Below are 25,191 nucleotides of genomic sequence, written 5' to 3'. Positions count from 1 at the left end.
CCCTGCACATACCAGATTCCTTATGACTGCTGGTTCAAAGAGTATACTTCAAATTAGGCAATTCTTTCAGAGGCAGATGAGGAATTGCATTGGTTGGTTGTAATGCTGCTTAGTAGACTGAGCTACAAAAAAGTTGTAGCAGTCTTTATAAGCCAGAGCTCCAACTGTAGGGAATTCTAGGTACCAATTCTTAACTGCCTTTGCAGTTTGAAGTCAAGAATTTCTTTCCCTATTGTCTTTTCTTCTACTTCTGCCACAACTTTGCCTTGGCGACTGGCATGGAAATTTAAGCTCCATTGAGTTAAACATGAAATCTCATTATTTATACTATAGTCTGGTCATATTCTAAGAGTCTTTGTCAATTTTAGGAAAAAAAATTTTCTCCTGGCCTTTTTCTTTATTGTTATGGTGAGCAGCTACATGCCCTGTCCAGTGAGGTCCTCACACCCTTCTTGTGTGTGATGAGATTCCTGTTACTTTAGACTAATATTGATGATTATTTAATAAATAAATGAACATATCTGGCTCTTCTCCCCAGCATTATTAGACTTGCTTTGTTAAAGCCATAGTTGAAATGGATAACCAGTCCCATTCTTTCCTTCCATTTTGAATTCTTAGTGTTGGCTTTTGTGTTCTTTTGGCAGCTCTTCTACTAACATGCTGGAACATGGCTCTGCACCTTAGATTGAAGATTATACATTGGCCAGTGTCCACCAGAAGATGCAATGCATTTAAAAGCCCTTTGAAAACTGTAAAACCCGGTAAAAGCCAGGGCTCCTGTTACAATAAGAAGGTTCTTGATTCTGGTAGCTGCAGAAGAGATGTGTTCAACTTTAGTTCATCAGCTTAGCTTCCTCAGGAATTTGGTTAACAACATCACATCATGCCAACATGGAAATGGCTTACTGCACATTCAGATCTGGATTCTTTACTGATTAAAGAAAAAAGCAAGAGAAACCCCAACACAAACACACACACATGCATGCACCCCTATATGTACAATTCAAGGAAAATACTGAACATATGATGAAAAATTGCTAAAAAGCAACTCTACCAGGAAACTAACTACATATTACCACATTACATCAAAAACTATGAAATAAGTGATTATTTTTCAATAATCTTAGCCACCTTCATGTCTTAGAAAGAAAGGGCTGTTTACTTTAAGGATCATTAAAATGAGCACAAATGGATATGTTTTCAGTTATATCCATTGAATCGAACCTTAAGCATGGGGAATCAAGAGTATCTTGTCATGTAGAATTAACACATATTATAAAATACATGGTATTAATAAATAAATAACAAAATATATAAGGAATGAACCCACCAACCTTTCAAGAACAGCTTTATCATCTAGACAGTAAAGCCCTCTGTGTCCATCATTACATACATGAGTGTCAATTATGAAATCAGAAAAGAAGTTGTATCTTTTTTTTAATTAAGATTTTCCAGCACACCAGCATACCACTGAGATCCAATCATAAGTGAGTGTCAACAGATCATAACTTTCTGATGTTACCTCATAATTACTGGTACTATTTAAAGTTGTAAAAATCTCTGCCAGGTATTTGAAAAATTGTGCAGATAGTTTAATATTAAAACAAAGCTCTTCTCATCCAGAGATTACATCCAAAGGGACACATGCCATTGTTGTTGTTCAGCTGCCAAGTCCTGTCCGACTCTTTGCGACCCCATGGACTGCAGCATGCTAGGCTTCCCTGTTCCTTCACTATCTCCCAGAGTTTGCTCAAGTTCATGTCCACTGAGTCGGTGATGCTATATAACCGTTTCATCCTCTGCTACCCTCTTCTGCTTTTACCTTCCATCTTTCCCAGCGTCAGGGTCAGATGCACACAAAATAATCTCAGTAGATATGCTGTTCCGTAAACCTCAGTTCAGTTCAGTTCAGTCACTCAATTGTGTCCAACTCTTGGCTACCCCATGGACTGCAGCATGCCAGGCCTCCCTGTCCATCACCAGCTCCCAGAGTTTGCTCAAACTCATGTCCATTGAGTCCGTGATGCCATCCAACCATCTCATCCTCTGTCGTCCCCTTCTCCTCCTGCCTTCAATCTTTCCCAGCATCAGGGTCTTTTCCAATGAGTCAGTTCTTTGCATCAGGTGGCCAAAGTATTGGAACTTCAGCTTCAGCATCAGTCCTTCCAATGAATATTTAGGATTGATCTCCTTTAGGATTGACTGGTTTGATCTCCTTGCAGTCCAAGGGACTATCAAGAGTCTTCTCCAGCACCTCAGTTCAAAAGCATCAGTTCTTTGGCGCGCAGCTTTCTTTATGGTCCAAACCCGTGTCTCTTACGTCTCCTGCACTGGCAGGCAGGTTCTTTACCACTAGTGCCATCTGGGAAGCCCCAGTGAATGCTAAAGCTAGTGAAGTGAAAAGTGAGATTTTACAGTGTCTCAACTTATTTTCTTATATGTCAAAGCTAAAAAGTAACTTTACGATAAACTTGGAAAGTACCATCTCCATCAGTTGATCAAAATTAGCACCACCATCTGTTTGAGTTTTGACTTGAACATCTGGGTGGATGCAGAGGCCATGTACTGAAATCAGAAAGTTTGAGACAAAAGTCAGTTGGGAGTAGAGACTGGAAATTGAGAGTTCTGTTTAGACCACATTGATTTTAAGATCTATATGTAGTAAAATTTATTGAAGCTATCTAATAGGCGTTTGGATATATGAGCATAGAGTTGCTGGGAAAGGTAAGAGCTGGAAACACACAGGCTAGTGATCACCTGGGGAAAGCATGGAATAAAATAGGTCACCTGGGGAAAGCATGAATTCAGAAAAGAACGGGGGCTCAAGGCAAGGCGCTGGATACTCCAGCATATGGAGTTCCAGTGGGGGAGTCTGAGCGGGAAGAAAACCAGAAGGATTTGGTATCATAAAATTCAAGAGAAAAAGTAGAGTGGTCAGCCAGTGCTATTGCGAGAACATGTAAGATTAGAACAAAGAATTGGAGATAAAACCAGTCAATCTTAAAGGAACTCAACCCTAAATATTCATTGGAATGACTGATGCTGATGCTGAAGCTCCAATACTTTGGCCACCTGATTGGAAAAGACCCTCATGCTGGGAAAGTTTGAGGGCAAGAGGAGACAGGGACAGCAGAGGATGAGATGATTAGATAGCATCACTGACTCAATGGACATGAGTTTGGGCAAACTCTGGGAGATAGTGAAGGACAGGGAAGCCTGCCGTGCTGCAGTTCATGGGGTTGCAAAGAAGTGAAGTGAAGTGAAAGTCGCTCAGTCATGTCCAACTCTTTGCGACCCCATGGACTGCATAGTCCATGGAATTCTCCAGGCCAGAATACTGGAGTGGGTAGCCTGTCCCTCCTCCAGGGGATCTTCCTGACCCAGGGATCTAACCCAGGTCTCCTGCATTAGCAAACAGATTCTTTACCACTGGGCCGCCATAGGGCTTACACACACACACGCACACACACACACACACACACACACACACAAATATAAAGGAGCAAAGTCAGATGTGGCAGGAGAGGTAGCCAAGGGCCTGATGATGAAAGTGCCGGGTTCCTTACCAAGAGCTGCCCGGTAGTCTACAGAAAAGGACAGGAAGTATCCTGTCACGTCAGAGACGCCCAGGAGGAACGCCAGGCTGATTCTGGCCATGTTGTGGAAGATCTGTTTGTTCGAGTGCTTCAGGCTCTTGCAGATCCCTGCTCGAGGCCATGGGAAATTGTCCTTGCTTCCAAAGTTGGGAAGTGATCTGATGAACATAGCTGTTGGGATTAACAGGGCAGCAGGTGGCAAACCTAAGAATGTACTATTGAGAACTTTTCATTTGGGTATAAGATCTGCATATATCTGGTAAGCCTAATGGCTTCTGTTAATTAGACAGTACTTTGCTGAGTTCCCTGGTAGCTCAGCTGGTAAAGAATCCACCTGCAATGCAGGAGACCCCGATTCGATTTCGGGGTCAGGAAGATCCCCTGAAGAAGGGATAGACTACCCATTCCAGTATTCTTGGGCTTCCCTGGTGGCTCAGATGGTAAAGAATCCACCTGCAATGTGGGAGACCTGACTTCGATCCCTGGGTTGGGAAGATGCCCTGGAGGAGGGCATGGGAACCCACTCCAATATTCTTGCTTGGAGAATCCCCATGGACAGAGGAGCCCACTGTGCTATAGTCCATGGGGTCCCAAATAGTCAGACACTACTGAACAACTACGCACAGCACAAGCATTTTCGTTTGATCCTCATGTTGGCACTGTTCTCCTACTTTTAGTACTGGAAGTGAGACTGAGATAGGTGACTAGGCCAGAATCACACACTAGGAATAATAGTGTAAGGCCCTGGACCAAGACCTTATACCTATGATAACTTGGGTTGTTGTGCTATCAAGAGAGATCTTGGGACACCTTCCATCTGGAAGGATTTATGGTTGAGCCCGGTTAGGAGAGTTTTACCTCCAGAGATCAGAGTGGCTGAGCCACAATACAGATATTTACCACCAGAGGGTGCTCTTGCCCAAGAGAAAATTGGCAGTTCTTGCAGTTTAAGAACTTTTGCTGATGTGTTTCTTTTCTGAGATTCTTCAGAAAGGGCAGTATGAAGACTCTGACAGTAGTAGCCTGTGAACTGAAGGGTTGACCTGTAGCCTTTCATAGCTTGTGTCAAGAGAGATTGGTAGAAAAATGCTTAATTCTCTCTAAGAGAATTCTATACTTTATCTGTGGAAGGGAGGAACAGATAGTACATAAATAAAGCTGTTACAGTGATGAAGATGGACAGAGTACTTCCTGCCGTTCTAATGCAGGATTTAGTTCCTCAAGCTGTACTGTTCTTCCCAGGGATGATTCCTAGTTAAGGTGTTGTAAGTACCTTGATATGATGAAGCTATACTGATGACCCATCATTTTCCTTCCTGTGCCCAGGAAGGCTTGGGGCATGCTATGGGTTCAAGTGTTCCCTCCTCCCCCACAAAAAAAGACAGGTTGATGTCCAAACTCCTCGTACCTGTGAATGTGACCTTATTTGGAAATAAGTTGTTTTCAGATGTAATCAAGTTATGATGAGGTCTTATGGAATTAGAACGGGCCCTAATCTAAAGGCTGGTGTCCTTATAAGAAGAGGGAATTTGAACACGGAGACACACAAGAACAACATGTGATGACAAAAGCAGAGATTAGAGTGATGCATCTTCAAGCCAAGGAATGCCAAGAATTACTGGCAGGCACCAGAAGCTAAGAGAAAGGCATGGAACAGACTCTCCCTCAGATGGAACCTTTCCGACACCTTGATTTTGGAATGTTGACCTCCACACTGTGAGGGAATAAATTTCTGTTGTACTAAGGCACCCGGTTTGTGGCAGTTTCTTATGGCAAGAGGTCTGACCTCTTCTTACTGCAGAGGTCAAGGGTCTGTCCTTGGCAAAATAGTGAAGCAGGTACCTCTGGGAACTAAAAATCTTGCCTAATTCATTGTACTAACTTCATTCCATCTTGCTTATCTTCCCTCCACCCTCCATGTTGATGCCAGAGTCATAATTGCTGTTTGTTGTTCAGTCGCCAAGTCATCTCAGACTCTTTGAGACACCATGGACTGCAGCACATCAGGCTTACCTGTCCCTCACCATCTCCTGGAGTTTGCCCAAAACTCATGTCCATTGCATTGGTGATGCCATGCAACCATCTCGTCCTCTGTCACCCTCTTCTCCTTCTGCCTTCAATCTTTCCCAGCATCAGGGTCTTTTCCAATGAGTCAGCTGTTTGCATCAGGTGGCCAAAGTATCGGAGCTTCGGCTTCAGCATCAGTCCTTCCAATGAGTATTCAGGGTAGATTTCCTTTATACTAAAATCCAAATCCTCCAGTGGCATGACATAGTTTGTCCACAATAGAAGCAGACCTACAAAGCACTGCCAGACATGGACACTGTCCCTCTTTATAGCCCTTTCTTGTCTCACTCACTGTACTCGTGTGTGTGTGTGTGTGTGTGTGTGTGTGTGTGTATGTGTGTGGTGCTAAGATGCTAAATCATGTCCGAGTCTTTGTGACCCTGTGGACTGTAGTCTGACAGGTTCCTCTGTCCATAGGATTCTCTAGGCAAGAAAACTGGAGTGGTTTACCATGCCCTCCTCTAGGGAATCTTCCCAACCCAGGGATCGAACCCTCATCTCTTACGTCATTAGCAGACAGGTTCTTTACCACTGGGAAGCCACAGTGTACTGATAGTTCTTTACAACTGCACTTCTTTTTTACCCTTTGGTGATTTCACACAGATGTGTCTTTGCGCAGGGGCCATGCTAATCTTCTCTGTATCGTTCCAATTTTAGTATATGTGCTGCCGAAGCGAGCACCAGATGTGTCTTTGCCAACGTAAAGATTCAACTCAAATATCACCTCTGTAGGAAGCCTTCCTTCAGCTCTGTAAATGAAGAATTTGTCTGATTTCAGCACAGAACCTCAAAAACTCTTGGACTTTCCCTAGTGACAGAAGTGTCTTTGTTATGCTAATACTGTGACTCTAGGTAGGTCCCCAGATAGCTCCAGGTCACCAGAAGGTTGGAACTTTTGGTCACCAGATCTTCAGGGAATGAAGCAGGACTGGAGATTGAGTTCAGTCATGTGGCCAATGACTTAATCGTGCCTATGTAACCCCAATAAAACGCTGGGTATAGACTTCCTCGTTGGCCCAGTGGTTAAGAATGTGCCATCCAATGCAGGGGATGTGGGTTGGATTCCTGGTTGGGGAACTAAGATCTCACATGCCACAGGGCAACTAGAGAGCCCTTGAGGTTTAGAGCCCATGCTCTGCCACCACAGAAGCTGGTGCACCCATACAAGAGACCCTTATACCATAACAAGTGCCCATGCACCACAACTAGAGAATCTCCCACACACCGAAAATATAGAAAGCCCACGCACCACAACAAAGACCCAGCACAGCCAAAGAACAAACAAAAACAAAAACCTTGGATCCCAAGCTCATGGAGCTCACTGGTTGGTGAAGACACTGATGTGCTGGGAGGTGATGTACACTGACTCCTCCAGGACAGGGTGTGGAACCTCTGTACCATCTCCTAGAACCCATCCTGTGCGTTTTTTTTTTTTTTTTGGTAATAAAACTACAATCAGTATAGCACTTTGATGAGTTCTTCTAGAAAATTCTCATACCTGACGGGATAATGGAGCCAGTCAAAAGATCAGGTGAGCTGGAACCCCTCAAAATGCAACTTGCAAGTGAAGAAAAGGCAGTCTTGTAGGAGGACTGACCATTTAACTTGTAGAGTCTGACACTGCCTCCTAGTGGTTGATTTCAGAATTGCATTGTAGTATGCCCCGTCAGTCAGTTCAGTCGCTCAGTCCTGTTAGACTCTGTGACACCATGGACTGCAGCACATCAGGTTTCCCTGTCCATCACCAATTTCCAGAGCTTGCTCAAACTCATGTACATGAAGCTGGTGATGCCATCCAACCATCTCATTCTCTGTCGTCCCCTTCTCCTCCTGCCTTCAATCTTCCCCCAAATCAGGGTCTTTTCAAATGAGTCAGCTCTTCACATTAGGTGGCCAAAGTATTAGAGCTTCAGCTTCAGCATCAGCCCTTCCAATGAATATTCAGGACTGATCTCCTTTAGGATAGACTGGTTGGATCTCCTTGCAGTCCAAGGAACTCTCAAGAGTCTTCTCCAACACCACAGTTCAAAGGCATCAATTCTTCGGTGCTCAGCTTTCTTTATAGTCCCACTCTCATATCCATACATGACCACTGGAAAAACCTTAGCTTTGACTAGATGGACCTTTGTTGGTAAAGTAATGTTTCTGCTTTTTAATACGCTGTCTAGATTGGTCATAACTTTTCTTCCAAGGAGAAAACATCTTTTAATTTCATGGCTCCAGTCACCATCTACAATGATCTAGAACCACCCCTCCCGCCCCCACCAAAATAAAGTCTCTCACTGTTTCCAATGTTTCTCCATCTATTTGGCATGAAGTGATGGGACCGGATGCCATGATCTTAGTTTTCTGAATGTTGAACTTTAAGCCAACTTTTTCACTCTCCTCTTTCACTTTCATCAAGAGACTCTTCAGTTCTTCTTCACTTTCTGCCATAAGGGTGGTGTCATCTGCATATCTGAGGTTATTGATATTTCTCCCAGCAATCTTGATTCCAGCTTGTGCTTCATCCATCCTGGCATTTCATATGATGTACTCTGCATATAAGTTAAATAAGCAGGGTGACAATATACAGCCTTGACGTACTCTTCCTATTTGGAACCTGTCTGTTGTTCCATGTCAAGTTCTAACTGTTGCTTCTTGACCTGCATACAGATTTCTCAGGAGGCAAGTCAGGTGGTCTGGTATTCCTATCTCTTTCAGAATTTTCCACAGTTTGTTGTGGTCCACACAGTCAAAAGCTTTGGTGTAGTCAATAAAGCAAAAGTAGATGTTTTTTTTCTGTAACTGTCTTGCTTTTTTGATGATCCAGTGGATGTTGGCAATTTGATCTCTGGTTCCTCTGCCTTTTATAACTCCAGCTTGAACATCTGGAAATTCATGGTTCATGTCCTGTTGAAGCCTGGCTTGGAGAATTTTGAGCATTACTTTGCTAGCATGTGAGATGAGTGCAATTGTGCAGCAGTTTGAACATTCATTGGCATTGCCTTTCTTTGGGATTGGAATGAAAACTGACCTTTTCCAATCCTTTGGCCACTGCTGAGTTTTCCAAATTTGCTGGCATATTGAATGCAGCACCTTCACAGCATCATCTTTTAGGATTTGAAATAGCTCACCTGGAATTCCATCACATCCACTAGCTTTGTTCGTAGTGATGCTTCCTAAAGCCCACTTGACTTCGCATTCCAGGATGTCTGGCTCTAGGTGAGTGATCATACCATGGTGGTTATCTGGGTCATAAAGATCTTTTTTGTATAATTCTTCTGTGTATTCTTGCCACCTCTTCTTAATACCTTCTGCTTCTGTTAGATCCAAACCACTTCTGTCCTTTATTTTGCCCATCATTGCATAAAGTGTTCCCTTGGTATCTGTAATTTTCTTGAAGAGATCTCTAGTCATTCCCATTCTATTTGTTTCCTCTATTTCTTTGAATTGATTGCTGAGGAAGGCTTTCTTATCTCTCCTTGCTATTCTTTGGAATTCTGCATTCAAATGGGTATATCTTTCCTTTTCTCCTTTGCCTGTCACTTCTCTTCTTTTCTCAGCTATTTGTAAGGCCTTGTGAGACAACAATTTTGCCTTTTTGCCTTTTGTTTTCTTGGGAATGGTCTTAATCACTGCCTCCTGTACAATGTCACAAACCTCCGCTCATAGTTCTTCAGACACTCTATCATATCTAATCCCTTGAATCTATTTGTCACTTCCACTGTATAATTGTAAGGGATTTGATTTATATCATGCCAGAATGGTCTAGTAGTTTTGCCTACTTTCTTCAATTTAAGTCTGAATTAGGCAATAAGGAGTTCATGATCTGAGCCACAGTCAGCTCCCAGTCTTGTTTTTGCTGACTGTATAGAGCTTCTCCATCTTTGGCTGCAAAGAATATAATCAATCTGATTTTGGTTTTGACCATCTGGTGATGTCCACATGTAGAGTCTTCTCTTGTTGGTTTTAAAGACAGTCTCGTAGAGGTCTTTCCTGGTGGCTCAGTTGGTGAAGAATCCGCCTGCAACGAGGGAGACCTGGGTTTCATCCCTGGGTTGGGAACATCCCCTGGAGAAGGCAAAGGCTACCCTCTCCAGTATTCTGGCCTGGAGAATTCCATGGACTGTCTAGGCCATGGAGTTGCAAAGAGTAGGACGCAACTGAGAGACTTTCAGTTATGTAGAGGACTGACCATTTAACTTGGAAAGTCTGACACTGCTTGCTATTGGTTGGTGTCAGAATTTCATGGTAGTATGCCCAGTTGGGTTTTAAAGGCAGTCTTGTTGAGGACTATTTAACTTGCAGCGTCTGATAGTGACACCTAGTGGTTGGTGTCAGAATTGCATGGTAGTTTGCCCAGTTGGGTTTTGACACAGCAAAACCTCCTAGTCCTCCTCTCCACCTCTTCTCCGGTTGGTGCTAGAACCTGTGTTGTTTTTGCCTGTCCAAAAGAAACCCTCCTCCACAATTAATATATATTGTTTGAGTGGAGCTAATCTCATTTCTTCGGCTCTAGAATAAGCATTTTATCTAGATCTGGCTGATAAGGGTACTCCGTTTCACCTCGTTGCTTTAGAATAGGCATGGAACCCAAGTCAACCCCGTAAGATCAGTTTGACAGAGGAAAACCCTCTTTCCATTAATGTTGTTAAGCTGATAATAAGCAAGACCAGAGCTTCTTAATCCATCCTTGGCACCATTTGCAGAGAATCTGCCTGAGATCTGTCAACACACATAAAAAAGAAAAGCTAAGAGACAATTGTCCTAATAGACTTTTTGAAACCCTGAAACTTGGCTGTGTTTGAAACCAGAAATAACCTTCTGAGGCTCCTAGTTATGTTAATCAGTAAATTCTCTCTCTTATGTTTTTTAAAATCATAATAAATCTATTGGGCTTTAAGACTTTTATTTATTTATATTTGGCTGCATCATGCCTTAGTTGTGGCACGTGGGGCCTTTGTTGCATCATTCAGGAACTTTTGTTGTGGTGCACAGACTCTCTAGTTGTGGTAGGCAGGCTTAGTGCTCCATAGCATGGGGGATCTTAGTTCCCTGACCAGGGGTTGAACTCAAGTTCCCTGCATTGCAAGGCAGATTGTTAACCACTGGACCACCGAGGAAGGCCATAGTAAATTCTTTCATTCAAGTTGTTTTCAGGTAAGCTTTCTGTCACTTGCAACCAAAAGAACTGATGATAGACCATCCTTCCAGAGCCTACCTATGACTCTCATTTCTGCCATCACACTCATTATAATTGTTTGTCTGCCCAGATCAAGAGAAGAGTGATATTTTGTTTGTCTTCAACGTCTACAATACCTACCTCAATGTCTAGAATTTGCTCAATCACTCTGTTGTGTCTGACTCTTGGCAACCCCATGGACTGTAGCCTGCCAGACTCCTCTGTCCATAGGATTTCCCAGGCAAGAATACTGGAGTGGGTTGCCATTTCCTTCTCCAGGGGATCTTCCCTACCCAGGGATCAATTCAGTGTCTCCTGCACTGGCAAGAAGATTCTTTACCACTGAGCCACCTGGGAAGCTCAATGCCTGGAATGGTAATGTCCAACACATATGTTTTAAATGAAAGTTGGATAACTACCCACCTCTTTCACAAGTGCTCATTTCCTCCCTCCTGGCATTCCTTTCTCCCTCTCACCTTCACCCCCAGCATAGTCTCCTTCACAAAATAACAGAAGGAAAAAAGGTATCGGTCTAGAAACGGAAAGAATTGAATCATAGCACTAGTTCTTCTTTTATGAAATATGTAACCTTAGCTAATAATAGATAACTAGTGGGGACCTACTGTAGCACCAGGGGCTCAGATTGGTGCTCTCTGATAACGAAGAGGGGTGGGATATGGGTGAGTGTGAGGGAGGTCTAAGAGGGAGGGTAGATATAAACACATATAGATGATTCACTTCATTGTACTGCAGAAAGTAACACAACATTGTAAAGCAGTTATACTCCAATAAAAAGTAAATTAAAAAATGATTCTCATTTCTCTGTCTAACCTCAATAAAGTGAGTGATAATATGAAGATTCTCTGAGAGGAAACTTGCATGACTCCCATGTCTGCTAAACTGTTAATAAGAAGTAAGGCAAAACCTGGCTTCCATGGTGGCTCAGATGGTAAAGAATCTGCCTGCTATGTGGGAGACCTAGGTTCAATCCCTGGGTCGGAAAGATCCCCTGAAGAAGGGAATGGCAACCCACTCCAGTATTCTTGCTTGGAGAAACCCATGGATAGAGGAGCTAGGTGGGCTACAGTCGATGGGGTCGCAAAGAGTCAGACATGACTGAGCAACTAACATAAGACAAAACCTGTTAAAGACGAAGCTATGAGTTTTTACTAGAATTGTTATATTTTAATAGATGATTCCTGAAGCTTGAGAAATTTTAAAGGATTTAAGAGGTGAAACTGCCAAGATGGAATGATAAGTTACAGATAAAATGATCTGGTAGATGTGCCCAACTTAGTGGCCACATGTATCACATCTTTCTTAGGTTTTGCTATTGAAACCACTATTGTAAAGATACAGGACACAACTAGTTGCAAAAGATGGAACCTGGTCAAATCTGTTCAGTATATGCACTACCCCACTTGCAACTCAAATCATCAGAACCAGACCATAATCCCGAACTTGCCCCAAACCCACCGACAGGATAAATGTCTCATTCAATGACATTGACACCATGTCCCCAATCTCAAAAGGAAAACATCTGTTACGAGAAAAAGATAGAAGGACTCAGTGAAGAAAATAGGCTAAACTAAATCTCTCAACTCTTACCAAACAAGAAAAAGAAAGACTGGGAGACTGTCCTAGCCTCTGGGTTTTTATGGACAGCAATGTCTTTTTCTCCTGTGGGTATGATCTTAAATGTCTTTATTTGGGGCCCAAGTCCCCTCAAGGGGAAAGCTAGAAGAATTTCAAGAGAAGAACCATTGAAAAGGACATATGCAATGAATCTGGTGTTCCCCACCCCCACCTGCCCACCCAGACTGTCTTGACAGGGCATTAAAAAAGTGAGCTTTGACTGGATGGAGTCCACTTTTGTTCCCACCAAGCCCAAGGCCATGCCTGGAAGAACAGAAGCAAGTGGAGGCAAAGAGGATCATCTCAATTATTCAGAAAGGCCCTAGATTACTCCCAATACCTTCCTCAGGGTTGAAAGAGAATAGCTATTGTAAGCATCTTTGCTGGTACCTCAGCTGGTAAAGAATCTGCCTGTAATACAGGAGACTGCGGTTTGATTCCTGGGCCAGGAAGATCCCCTGAAAGAGGCCATGGCAACCCACTCCAGTATTCTTGCCTGGAGAATCCCCATGGACAGAGGAACCTGGTGGGCTACAGTCCATGGGGTAGGTAGAAAAGTTGGCTGAGCAACCAAGCTATTATACAATGCAGCTATTGTACAGGAGGGGGGAGGGTGATGGGGGGGGCAGACACAGAGGAAAGAAAATGTTATCAAATTATCCAGACCAGATTATTACACAAGTTTTACTCTCCTCCTGAATAGACAACAAATGATGCTGCTAGGAGATTCCCAGGGATAACTGTAAGGTATGGTCTTATATATCCTGAACAACCAGGAACTGAAGATCCTGAAGATCCCCTGGAGAAGGGATAGGCTACCTACTCCAGTATTCATGGGCTTCCCCGGTGGCTCAGATGGTAAAGAACCTGCCTGCTATGAGGGAGATTTGGGTTGGGAAGATCCCCTGGAGGAGGGCATGGCAACCCACTTCAGTATCCTTGCCTGGAGAATCCCCATGGACAGAGGAGCCAGGCGGGCTACAGTCCATGGGGTTGCAAAGAATTGGACATGGCTGAGTGACTAAGCACAGCACAGCACATTGGCCAAATACAAGACTGATCATGAAAAAAAAATGGCTTTTTAAAACTCCAGGGAGAAATTACTGTCTACTTATTATACCTCTGCAAAAAAACATAAAACAAAAAACCTTCCCAACCTGCTCCATGTATCTTTAAAGCTTCAATTCCCTTGGTTTAAGACCTTAATCTCTGTTATAATGTATATTCTCCTAGGAAGGTAACATTTTAAGTCAGTCAGTTCAGTTCAATTGCTCAGTCATGTCCAATTCTTTGCAACCCCAAGGACTTCAGCATGCCAGGCTTCCTGGTCCATTACCAACTCCAGGAACTTGCTCAAACTCAAGTCCATCAAGTCCGTGATGCCATCCAACCAGCTCATCCTCTGTTGTCCCCTTTTCCTCCTGCCTTCAATCTTTCCCAGCATCAGGGTCTTTTCCAATGAGTCAGTTCCTTGCATCAGGTGGCCAAAGTACTGGGGCTTCACCTTCAGCATCAGACATTCTAATGAACATTCAGGACTGATTTTCCTTTAGGATTGACAGGTTTGATCTCCTTGCAGTCCAAGGACTCTCAATTTCAGTGCTTAGATTTCTTTTTGGTCCAACTCTCACATCCACCCACGACTACTGGAAAAACCATAGCTTTGACTAGATGGACCTTTGTCGGCAAAGTAATGTCTCTACTTTTTAAATGCTGCCTAGGTTTGTCATAGTTTATCTTCCAAGGAGCAAGCGTCTTTTAATTTCATGGCTGCAATCTCCATCTGCAACCCAAGAAAATAAAATCTGTCACTGTTTCCATTATTTCCCCATCTATTTGCCATGAAGTGATGGGACAGGATGCCACAACCTTAGTTTTTTGAATGCTGAGTTTTAAGCCAGCTTTTTCACTCTCCTCTTTCACTTTTATCAAGAGGCTCTTTAGTTCCTCTTTGCTTTCTGCCTTAAAGATGGTGTCATCTACATATGTGAGTTTGTTGATATTTCTCCTGGCAATCTTGATTCCAGCTTGTGCTTCATCCATTTCCCAGCATTTCACATAATGTACACTGCATATAAGTTAAATAACCAGGGTGACAATATACCAACTACCTTAACCTTAAGCTGAATGAGTTCCTGGTTGCTCAATATTTGTTAAACTAGGTTCTTTCAATGTATACGCTATTATATATCCTGGGAATCACTAGACACTTTCAGGGAGTCAATTTGTTAAATGGTACCCCATTGCTTCAAAGAGACCAGGTGTACCACAGGGAGAAACTAAGTTTTTAAGATCATGAATATTGATGTGTTTTACCAAAGGTACCAAATTGTCTCTCTGAGCCAATGCTCTGGGATCAGACATGAATGGCATCTCTGTATTCTTTTTTAAAGATTTCATGCATTTTTCCCTCCTATTGGATATGGGTCACTGTGAATTAAAGCAAAGAAGTTAAAATTTAAAATCATTTTTAAAGTTGGTAGAAATGAGTTCTATGTAGATGAAATGAATTTTCCAGACTCACTGCATATAGTGGCTAACTCATCCTGGTTTGCCCTGGATTTTCCTGATTATAAAAGTCAAGGTCTTAAACTAAAAATCCTAAACTAAACCTGAATCCTTTCAGTCATCCTGCCTTTTAAACAAGACCACAAATTCCTCAATGGCAGAGATTGGTTTACCTGTCCTGTGTATCCACCGTCTTCCCCCTTCTTTTCCCTCATCACAATATCCAGTATAAACTTTACCAAATATCTGCAGTCCAAAGCAATGTCATCTAAGAAGCCAGAAATAAAAGCAGCAATGGAAGATCACTCAATTTTCTAGTATTTGGCTTTATTCTCTTAATGTCTTGAATGCTGGAGGGACTGAGAAGACCAGGAGAGAGAGAGTAAGGAAGATGGAGGATGCAAACTTAGAATGCTATTTATGGTCTAGGAAGAAGCTTTGGTTAAGTTATTGGCTTTTCTCCAAGGGTCAAACAGCTCCAAATTTCCAGAGGAAGCCCCTGGAAGGAACTTTTCCAGGAGAAATCACCATGTAAGTTTCCTCAATGAGATCAAAGCAAGTGTTCATTTGGTGATTTCCTGTTCCATCTCCCTTCACCCCTGGAGATCATCCCTATGATGCAATTTACGGACTGTGATCAACCAAATACTTGTCACAGTTTCAAAGCTAAAGTATATTCACGTGCTTATTGCTATAGTAACCATCAATAATATTAATAAAATCCTGTCTGGTTGAACCAGATGAATGGGACATGTAAACACAGACAAGAATAGCCATATCAGATGTCAACACAGAACAACATAAGCATAACTGTCTGTATGTTGGTTATCATCTTCCACCCCACCCCAGCAGCTACATCTGTCTTGCTTGTGCTCGAAACTCCAATTGACTTCTGTGTAGGGGCTATATAAATAGGTACACAGCAGAAAAAAGTCTTCTTTGACCTTTAAAATAAGACAAAGAGAAATAATTTACCACGAGTTTAGTATTCCATGAAACTAGGAGTTCCCTGTGTAATATTCGTACATTGTTCACCAATTATTGTCATCATAAAACACATTGTTAATGAAGCTTGTTCTTATTAAATATTCACTTTGCACATGTAAGTTACTGAAATAGTGGTTGATTTTAGCTGGAGGGTCAATAGACAATAGCTTGATGATTAGTGTGTTACTTAGATTCTTGTTTTGTAAAATGGTATTAATATAATCAAACCTTATTGGCTGTTGTGACAATCTAATGAGATGAGGCAAGCAAAGCTTGTAGCACAGTGATAGCATAGAAGTACTTTGCAAATGAAATATTATGGGGGGCTATCTAACATAGTGGTCATGGATTTTGAAGTTTATTCAAATTCCAGGCTTTTCACTTTCCAGCTGTGCATCTTTTGACAAGTTTCGTAAATCTCCTTCAGCCTTAGATGACTTTCTTCATTTATTGAATGGAGAACTTAAAAGTACCTACATTATAGGTTGTTATGAGAAATAGGTGATGTTATGTACCAAAGGTACTTCATTGGTTAAGACTTGGCCAGTACTCAATAAATAGTAGCAATTGCTGACGTTACTAGTAATGGTGGTATTATAACTGTGAGTTGCTTAATAATGTGACAGAACAGGGTTACAACAAAGGCTTAGGGAAAAAAAAATTCTTGGTTGTGGTGGGAGAGACAGGATGGGATTATGCAGCTAATGATTACAATCTTTTTCTGTCCCTGTTTACCTTGGTACATACGGGAAGTGCTACTCTTTAAACTTCTATTTCTAACTTTTAAATTTCACTTTCAAAATCCTAGGTATAAGTTAGTGCTATAAATATGTTCTCTATTGTTTCTCTATTATGTTCTCTATTGGTTCTAGACTTAAAGCCCATTTCTGACCTATTTCTAGGTTTCTTTTCTCCCACCTTTTTGTACTGTCATTTCTCATCTTTGCTAGTTCCCTACTGATTTTTGTAGTCTATGAGACCAGAATTTTGGTAATATGTAGTCTTTATCAGTTGGAAGACTTTGGTATCAGGAATAAGAATGAGAAGTTCATTTCCTGACATCATCCAACCATGATGTTTCTGGTCTCAGAGAGATATTTAGCCCTTAATAATCCTCTTTCCAACATCTTTTTTTTCTTCTGTTTTTGTTGTTCGGTCATAACAAGACATCTATTTTTAAGAGGATTCATTGGAGCAGACATGCCATGTACAGCACTAACAGTTTAGAGCTTTTCTTTCAATCAAAGAGGAGCATTTGTTTGCTAGTATGACGCTTACTTTCCTCCTTTTCTTTTTATGTCAGCAAACAATACAATAAATTGATTGTTTTCTCAGCACTCTGCTCAACAACTAGCTTAATGGTTTAAAAAAAAAAACAAATTAGCAAACAAAGTAATTCTAGTAACAGAACTTCCTGGTTGTCTTAGAGTCACCTTAGGCAAAGCCCTAGACTTTTTGTTTGCGCTGATGGGGACTTGAGGCCTGCAGTTAATCTTTTATTGTCCTCAGTAGTCTTTGTTTATGGCAGCTGTTTCATCTTCCCAAATAGATGTGGATTTCCTTTAGAGAAACTTTTTCCTAGTTTGCCTTCTTTTCTCTAAGAACTGATCTCTACTTGTAGTACCAAAACCCTGTGGCTATCATTGTACCAAACAACTGTTTTTTCTCCATGGCCATAGCAGTTTGCACCAATGGTAGACTGCCAAACCAGTCTCTGCCAATCAGAATCTTTCTCTTGGGAATTTGGAAACCAGATTCTGGGACACCTGTTAGTTGATGGTGCCAGAGCAATAGGTTCAGGGCTGCAGGGCTGGGTCACTGTAATAGTTATTTATTGCTGTATAACAAATCACCCCAAAGTTAACATTTTTAAGCAAGAAACATTGATTATCTCATGGTTTCTGTGGGTCAGAAATCTAATGGCTTAGATATCCACCTCTACCGTATTATCTCTTACAAGGCTGCAATCCAAGTTCTATAAATTAATATGTTGATTGACCAGGGTTGTGGTCTTATCTGAAGGATTGACTGTGGTACAATCTGTTTCCATTATTAATCATATGGTTGTTGGTAGGATTCAGTTCCTCATGGACTGTTGGACAGGTGGTCTCAATTCCTTCCTAGTTGTTGATTAGGGGCTTCCGTAAGTTCCTTGCTTGATGGGGCTCTCCATAGGGAAGCTGGCTTTCACCAGAGAACAAGAGAATGAAAGAGAGAGAAGCACAAAATGGAAGCCACGATCTCTTTGTAACCTAACGTTGGAAGTGCCATTTCATAACTTTTGTCATATTCTACCCATTAGAAGGAGGTGACTAGCTCTGTTCCAGACCAAAGGGTAGATGATGACACGAGGATGGACATATTAGGAGGCAGACATTGCCGATCATCTTGGACATTGCCTACCTCTAAGATGTAGGGTCATCTATGTCAGAGCATAGCCTGACGTAGGGTCAGTCTATGCTCTGACCCCCAATGATTCTTGTTTCTCCTATGTGCAAAATAGACTTATGCCTACCCAGAAGTATGGCATTACAGCATCAGTTCACAGTCTAGAACCTCACTGTCTAAGTCATTTCCAGGTTTGGATGAGGCACCTTAAGAATTGTTCCTTAAATACTACTCTTTGAATATGTTTTCTCTCAATCAGGAGACATGTAAGGCTAAAGAGAAATTATCTGCCCTCAGTATGTATAATACATAATTATGATACAGGCATGGATTAACTAGTCCATTCCTATTCAAAAAGACATGAGAAGCCACAAAAGATTTACTAGTTAATAGCGACTCTGAAATTTGGACAATCAAATGTTGGAAATATCTTGATTGTTTCTCAAGGCCTGAGAATAATATTTCATGGCTCTTGGCTCTGCTTTCTGGGTATCTTGGATGCAACCTGTGAGTTATCCCCCCCCCCCCTTTTTTTTTTGTATGAAAGGTAACAAGTTTCAGCTGAGTAGTTTTCTCAGCCTAATTCCTACTTATTAAATTTTGGGGTCAAACTCCCTCTTTTCATTTTGTACTGCCTCTACTCCTTTTAGCATAAGATGGCAGTGTTTCTGCTGATTTAATTCTCTCAGAAATATTGTGTGCTTCTTATGAATGTCATTGGAGTTAGGATTGCCATTAGATAAAGTCCATACTCATAAATCTCTTTGGGAAAAGCCCTTCTTCACATTGAGTGGGTGCTTAAATAAGTGAGGGACAATGCATTTAAGCTTTGTAGAGCACCTGCTGTTTGAGAGACTCCTTAATCTCTGTAAAGAGACTTTTGTGTGACTGAATAATACTATTGGGCACCACCTATTTTTTTCCCTGAGGTCTGAACAAAAAGTTTTAGTCATACCCTGAACTTTATCTTTCAACCTTGTTCTCCCAGCTGACCTCTTTATTTGCTCCTTACTTGTAAACCATTTTTTAATTTTAGAATTGTTTGCCATTTGAAGTGGCTATGAATTTTTAAAAAAGCTGTTTATTCCTGGTTTCTTTGTGTTAAACAGTCCTATTTATTTCTCTTCTTTCACATTTGTAAGAAGAAAACCAGGAAGCATCTTCAACATTCTACTTGGAAATATTCTTAACCAGATCATGCATTTTATTAGGAACATTTTCTGCTTTCCACACAACTACAAATGACTGTGTTGCTAAGCTCTCTTCCCCTACACAATAAAGATCCTCCTTTTTTTCCAGTTTTTGATAACATGCACCTAAATTCTTTTTTTGAGCCCTCACTGGCAGCATCCCCAAAGTCCAGATTTTGACTAAAAATGTGCTCAAGGCAATTTAGGCTTTCTCTAAGCATTGCTCCTTATAACCCCGTAACCTTCATCCACCTTCTGGCCCTAAAGACATTCCTATATTTTTAGGTATTTGTTATGGTACCAAAATCTGTATTACTTATCTGTATGCAAACATACCCCACTACCCCTGCAATTTAATGGCTTTAACAATGAGCATTTATTATCTCGGTTTTTGTGGGTCAGGAGTCTCTGAGTTATTTAGATGTCTCTGCCTTATAATCACTCACAAGTTTTCCATTGGAGTTTTGGCTGTGGCTCCAATCTCATCTGAAACCTTGCCTGAGGTCAAATCCATTTCCAATCACTGTCACTCACATGGTCCTTGTCAGGCTTCTTTTCCTCATGAGCTGTTGGACAGAAGTTCTCATGTTCTTAGTGGTTGTTGTTTGGAGGCCTCCCTCAGTTCCTTTCTCTGTGGGACCCTTCATGAATCAAATCATAAAATAGCAGCTGGTGCCACTCAGAAGGAACAAAGAGTGAAAGTTTGCAGGTTAGATCTCTTTAACCTAATTTTGGAAATGACATGCTATTATTTTCATTGTATTCTATATTGGAAATGAGTTACAGGGTCCAATCCACACTCAGGTATAAGAGATTACACAAGAGTGTCAAGGTGAAGATGAGGAGATCACTGAGGGTCATTTTGGAGGTCATCTATCACAAGCTGCCATCTTATGCTATAAGCAGGGACAGAGAAGAAGCAAAATGTACAAGAAAGGTGGAGATAAGGACCACATTCTGCCTTGACGCTAATATCTTTCCAGTTCCTAACTATAGCCTTCACAAGGACCAATTGCATTACTTGCTCTTGGCTTCCATCATATATCTCTATAATCTGTGCAGCAAATTCTCATTTTTTCTTCCCCTTAAGATAGCTTAAATGACTTCTGTTACTTGACACTGAAAAAGCCTTGAGTAAGGCAGGATTGTATTTCATCGGTATAGGTCTAGACCCTTATTAGGGTTTCAAACCACATTTGCACTAATTAAACAAAATGTTGATCTTTTCTAGAGTGTTCCCTGTGGAACTCTGGTGTCATCTTTTTTTTTTTTTTTTTTGGTGTCATCTTAAACATGAACCATCACGAGCAAGAATAACTCCTATTTCAGTGTTTGGTGTCAAGCATAACTTCTAAGGGATAGAATTTCACACAGACTAAGGGGTTAGATCAGGGCCTGGTGGGGTGAGTTGTTTGCCGTAGCTGTTTTTATTCAGTTTTACAATATTTGTGTAAGGATCAAACTTCCTGTCATAGGCCCTTGCATTCCACGCATAGACAATAGTGCTGAGGGGAGATGCTAAGACTGTAATAACTGGGAAAGGAGAATTGAAAGTTGCCCACAATACATTCCTTGCTCCAAATAGTCTGAGGCAGGGACCTTTATCATTAGTCTTAGCATGGTCCAATGTGTTTTAGAGTTTCATTCTTTCAGCTTTTCACCACTAACCCCATGCAAAGGGCTTGGCTCTGTGGTAATATGGACTGACTGTGAAGTGTTCAAAATGTCATGTTTTGGCAAAACGTGGAAATTCCTTTGAGGACGACTGTGGCTCATTGTCAGAGATAATCCTTTTAGGAATTCCATGTCTGGCAAATGTGGCCTTCAATTTGTGGACTCTTGTGGTAAATTGGTATTGTTCAAGCTTTCCAGTCCTGAGATTTTTATTGTACTTATGCTCTTTAATGATATATTCTCTGTTACTTTTTCTTCCATATAAACATATTGGTGCCAATGTTCTGCTGTGGTCTGGTTGAAACTTGGGATGTCATTAATTAAAAAATATATATATATATATATATATACACACACACACACACATATATACTATACACCTTTCAAGTGAGATTGGACTTTGCTCATGAGTCAGTTTATTTACTATCGAAACTACTGGACTGAAAGAATAGGCTCTTGATGTCATTTCATATTCTTGCTGAGACCATGACAGAATTTGAAAACTTCAAGAGACCATAGAGATTGTCTGCTTTACAACTCTCAATTCAGAGTCAGCCTTAACTGATCCTGGGCTTGAAACCAGAGTTCTTGAGCTTTCCTTTCACTGTGTTATTTTTAATTTGATCAAGTCTTTTATTGTTAAACAGCTTTATACGGCCAAGAGAAATGGAGCTTAACTTTTTAACTAACATCTTATGTCATTATCTCTTTCTTTCTACGGTTATTCTACTTTTAGAAATCTTCCAAAGATAGTAAACTCACATTTACCTAGAAGCCAAATGTAATTTAACATTCCTAAATTTTTTAGACTCTGCAATCTTTGGATTTCTTTGACATTGAATGACAATAATTGGATACCCTGAGTTATGTGGCTGTAGGAAGTCCAATTCTCTCTCTAAGTATTCTGAGAATGCTCGGTTTGCAACAGGAATGATAGAATATCATATGATTACTCATTTGCTTTATCCCACAATACATGCACACAACAGTCTCGGAATAATAATACCAGTCCTTTCACCAACAATATGATTTGGAGTCTGTTTTTAAAGTTCCTTTGGTCTTTCTCTCTATGTGGTTATGTGACCAGTTGGATACACATTTAGGTTCTTTAGTTTCATTTTAACTTTTTTTGGAATGAATTTTTTAATTTAACTTTTTACAGCCATGTAAAATATGTACACAAGTTCAAAGTTAAACTTATGAAACAAAATATAGAGACATCTTGAATTTTTCTGTGCATTCCACAATAGTTTTGACTTACAGTTAACTAATTTTTAAAATTATGACTTATCTTTTCATTTTATGTTTGCTACACAATCTTTTATATAAATATTTCACTATGTGGTCTTTTATTTTTAATCTCTTTTTTCTTATAGTGTACATATATGTTAATATTTGATATTTAGAAATGTTTGCTTTTCTTTGTAATCATGAATAAATGCATTTCATATTTTCCTTTCCAATATAAATATTGTTTCTTGTCTAGTTGTAGTGGCCAGAACTTTCAATACAATATTGAATAAAAGTGAGAATATACATTATGTTCTTATTCCTAATCTTAAGGAGAGTTTATTTAGACTTTTTCATAGATGTCCTGTATCAGGTTGAGGGAATTCCTTTCTATTCCTAGTTTGCTGAGTTTTTGTGTTTTTTTGGTCAGAAAAGAACTTTGGTGTTTGTTAAGTATTTTTATGCTTTCAATGAGCTAATATATGGTTTTAAAATTTTAGAATGTTAATATGATACTGATTTTCAAATGTTGAAAACATTACATTTGGGTTATGCTATAATATCATTTTTATATATTGTAAGATTCAATTTGCTAAAGTTTTGTTTAGTCTTTATGCACCCATGTTCATAGCAGATATTTGTTTGCAATTTACTTTACTTTTAATATCTCAGTCTAGACATTTGGAATCAGGAAAATCTTGGCTTTTGTAGAGTATGTTGGGAAGTATTCTCTTCTCTTTAGCTTTCTGTAATGGTTTGTGTAAAATTGGTGTTATTTTTTTCTTAAATATTTGGTGGAATTCACCAGTGAAGCTATGTGGATTGAAGTTTTCTTTGTGGAAAGGCTATAAATTCAATTTAAAAAGAGCTATAGGGATATTCAGTTTGCCTACATCTTCTCTTTTAAATTTTATTTATTTTTAATTGGAGGAGAATTGCTTTATAATATTGTGTTGGTTTCTGACATATATTGACATGCATCAGCCATAAGCATTCATACGTCCCTTCCCTCTTGAAGTTCCTCCCAACCTCCACCCCACCCCATCCCTCGACGTTGTCAGGGCAGCAGTGGAGACACTGGCAGCTAAGATGGTAAAGAATCCGCCTGCAGTGCCGGAGACCTGGGTTCGATCCCTGGATTGGGAAGATCTCCTGGAGAAGGAAATGGTTACCCACTCCAGTATTCTCACGTGGAGAATTTCATGGACAGAGGAGCCTGGCAGGCTATAGTCCATGGGGTCGCAAAGAGTCGGACACAACTGAGTGACTTTCACTTCACAATGGAGATGCAGACATAGAGAGCAGACTTGTGGACACAGTGGGGAAAGGAGAATGTGGGACAAATAGGGAGACTAGCATTGAAACATGTACATTACCACATGTAAAACAGAAAGCTGGTGGGAATTGGCTGTCTACATCTTGTTTGGGGCCAGCCTGTAACCTGGGGTTTGAGGGGAGCAGGATATTAGCCTGGAGGCTGAGTCTGGGGGGCTGGCCTGCTAGGGTTGGTTTGAAGTTGGGGTCTATGGGACCCTGTCTGGAGCCAGGGGCCAGCTTGGCATTGGGATGGGCAGGGGACTTGTGTTCCTGGGAATCCACTGGGAGCTATCTAGGGCTGCAGGTGGGGGCCTGCTGCTCTGGCAGCCATGGTGAAGGGTGTTTATTTCACTCTCTTTTTCCCACAGGGACAGGGCCTCTCTCTATGCAGACTCACTGGGAAACGGACAGTGGGAGTAATGTGACTATCTTTCCTACTCTCTCCAAGGCATCTTTTCTCCTTTCTGTGCTTCATCCATGTTCTGTAACCCCTCACCTGGAATCCTTAGCTCTTGTGAAGGTATTTTCACATGTGACTAGTTGTTCAAACTGGTATTTTCCTTTGGGAAGGGGAGCAAGAAATTCCTATGGCACCATTTTCTGATGTCACTCCAAAAGTCTGTCCCCTCTTCCTTTGAAAGATATGTCTGCCATTAATAGAATTCTAGGTTGAAAGGTTCCTTCCCTCAGTTACAGTGCTGCATTGTCATTTGAATTGCATTATTTCTGACAAGACTCTCTTCCTCTGTATGTAATGTGCCAATTCTCTTTGACTACTTTTAAGACTTTACTGTTATCATGAGCTTTAAGCAATTGATCATGATGTCCTTTGCTGCATTTTTCTTTTTTTTTTTTTGGTTTCCCCTACTTTTTTATTGAGGTCACAATGGTTTATAACATAATGTAAATTTCACATGTACAACATGATATTTCAACTTCTGTACACATTTTCCCCTCCTCCCCTTACAGCCAACTCCCTTTACTAATTTTGCCTTTCCTCTCCCACCCTGGTAACCACTGCTCTGTTCTCTGTGTCTATGTGTTTGTTTTTGTTTGTTAGATTATTTATTTGTTTTATAGTTCACATGTGAATGACGTCACATGCATTTTGTCTTTCTCCCTCTGATTTTTTTCAGTTTGCATAATATTCTCAAGGTCCATCCGTGTTTCTGCCAATGGTAAGACTTTATCTTTTTAATGATGTCTTTGTATGAGTAGTATTCCATTGTATGTGTGTGTGTGTATACCAACCACATCTTCTGTATTCTTTTATCCTCGGACTCTTACGCTGTTTCCATCTCTTGGTTATTGTTAATAATGCTGCAATGGACATAGAGGTGCCTATATTGTTTTGAACTAGTGTTTTTGTTCTTTTCAGATAAATACCCAAAGGTGGATATTAAAGCTGCATTTTTCTTAATGTTTTATGTACTCA

The 25,191-nt window shown here is 40.7% G+C and overlaps 1 non-coding gene across 1 annotated transcript; it reads right to left on the bottom strand.

Moving 5' to 3' along the window:
- Positions 1 to 6,242: 6,242 nt before the first annotated feature.
- LOC122452618 lies at positions 6,243 to 6,344 on the bottom strand. The gene has a single exon (XR_006272782.1). It is a non-coding gene; the product is annotated as a U6 spliceosomal RNA (small nuclear RNA).
- Between the last annotated feature and the right edge of the window lie 18,847 nt (positions 6,345 to 25,191).

This window comes from Cervus canadensis, chromosome 13 (assembly GCF_019320065.1).
Source record: "Cervus canadensis isolate Bull #8, Minnesota chromosome 13, ASM1932006v1, whole genome shotgun sequence".
NCBI lineage: Eukaryota > Metazoa > Chordata > Mammalia > Artiodactyla > Cervidae > Cervus > Cervus canadensis.
Note: the sequence above shows the minus strand (reverse complement) of the source record. Positions and strands in the feature narration are given on the sequence as shown.